We start from the raw sequence: 2,500 nt of genomic DNA, 5'->3' as shown, positions 1-2,500 counted from the left end.
TGTAACGTCAAAGAATAAATCATTATGATATAACAAACAAACACAACAAAAAACAACAACAACAACTACTACTACTACTACTACTACTACTACTATTATTACTCCTACTACTACTACTACTACTACTCCTACTACTATTATTACTCCTACTACTACTACTACTACTACTACTACTACTACTACTACTACGGGAGCTCCTTCTTGTTCGTAAAATAATGTATTACCACAAAACAGCGAGTTATGCCTTAAGATACAACAAACAATAACAAAAACACATTATTATTATTATTATTATTATTATTATCATTACTTGCTAAGCTACAACCCTAGATAGAAAAGCAGGATGCTATAAGCCCAGGGGCTCCAACAGGGAAAATAGCCCAATGAGAAAAGGAAACAAGAAAAAATAAAATATTTCAAGAACATCAAAATAGATATCTCCTATATAAACTATAAAAACTTTAAACTACTACTTCTTCAGTTGCTTCTTGTACGGCAAAATTCTAATAACATAAATTTCTGGACAAAAAAGTTATATAAATAAAAAAAACTTCAAGGATAATAACCCCAGATTCCATTTAGTTTTCCTCGTAAACAAACAGTACGAAACTACAGAAATATATTCTACTTCTCATGAGATATGTCGCCACAACTTTGTTTTCCTTTAGAAAGTATATTCAAAAAGTTTTCCTAAAGTATATTCAAACGACTCCCGTTTTATAATTTCAACTTTTCACATACATCAAGTGAAAGGAAACGCTTTACAAAGCAAGGTATAATTTCAATACACTCTTAACCCTTTCACTGCCGTTGGTGATTTAGTCAAAATTTGAAAAAAGGAAACTCTCTATTACAATAGCCAAAACTATAGAAAGTTTGCATTCAGTAAAAAGGTCTTCATGTGAGCTTTCCAATAAATATAAACAAGCTAAAGTTTGTGTGGTATTGAAAGAATTTGCTACATCAGAAATGTCCTTAAAATCACTACTGGCAGTGAAAGGGTTAATTCACAGCCATTTACAGACTTCTTTTATAACTTCCATATTCAATTAAGACGTTACTAATGTAAGGTATTTGATGAAATCTATTGGTTTAAAGTCAAATAATATTTTGCCCAATAATTTGTTATACAATTATAAATTACAAAAGTAAATAATGAAATCTATGATCCCAATTTAAAATGCTAAAATTAATAATTGCATTAGGCAATAAACCATGTAACTTCCAGAAAAAAAATAGATTTCTTAAGCGAGTTTAAACAAATAACGTGTCGTAAGGTGGTACAGTTGCCTTCATTAATTCCGGTACACTGACGTCTACCTAGCTTCCCATGAAGTGTACCAGAATTAATGAATCCAACTGTACCTGTTATGCACTAACAGAAAGGCGAGGTGTATGTAACTAACTTTATTCAAGTTAGTTACGAGGTTATATACAAGCGTTTAAGGGTAACAATGGCACAAAATTCCAACAATATGAAACATGCAATGGCAAGCTTAAATAGTTTTTTTTTTTTTTTTTTTTTTTGAGAGAGAGAGAGAGAGAGAGAGAGAGAGAGAGAGAGAGAGAGAGATATGGTTGTAGTGGCCCGTTTGGTAACGTCATTGCCGGACTCGTTAGTTCTTTTGATCGCTTCACTCTCACCATCCTTGTGAGCTAAGGATGGGGGGTTTGGGGAAGCCTCTAAGGTCCATCAGCAGCCATTGCCTGGACCTCCATTGTCCTAGCTTGGATGAAGGGGGGGGGGGGGGGGCTTGGCCGCTGATCTATGTACATGGCCAGTCTTCTGGGTCATTGTCAGTGTCCCTTGCATCTGCCATTCATGAGTAACCTTTAAATCTTTGAATAACATTACAGAGTATGAGCGTGTATGAAATACACGCGCATTACAAACGACTTAAGGCGGCTTTACACGGTTGAACGGTTCGTCAAACGCAGTTCGACAGACATGTGTTTGAAGTGATGTTCGAACGTTGTCGAACACGTTCGTAGAACGGTTCGAAGAAACTCTACTCTCGCCTGACTTTTGTGAGAGGGGCTTCATTGTCCACAAACCTTATGCATTTGAGGGTGACTCCACCTCTTCGAACCGTTTGACAAGCAGGTTCGATAACCGCGTTCGACCAACCTTTCGACCGTGTACACCCCGCTTTATGCAGACGCGATTTTATGAAATTGTTCAAGTTCCGGTTCGTTATATATTTTACTGATGACAACGTCCTACTCTGTAACCTTCTTTTGCACTTTTTTTTTTTTTTGGTGCATTCATAAACCCGACACCCATCATGTATGAACGAACAAGTCCGCTTAAAGGGGAAAGAGCAGAGTGCTGATAATATTTTATTCATTCTGTTCCACGCGTTCTTTGCCAACAGTTCATTTTTTTTTCTCCATCTATCATTCTTTCACTCGTTTATCAAAGCTATTTTGACAGAAATATATCTTTCGTACATCCTTTCTTCTTCTTATTATTATTACTATTATTATTATTACTTGCTAA

The sequence above is a fragment of the Palaemon carinicauda genome, chromosome 4 (genome assembly GCF_036898095.1).
Source record: "Palaemon carinicauda isolate YSFRI2023 chromosome 4, ASM3689809v2, whole genome shotgun sequence".
Lineage (NCBI taxonomy): Eukaryota > Metazoa > Arthropoda > Malacostraca > Decapoda > Palaemonidae > Palaemon > Palaemon carinicauda.
Note: the sequence above shows the minus strand (reverse complement) of the source record.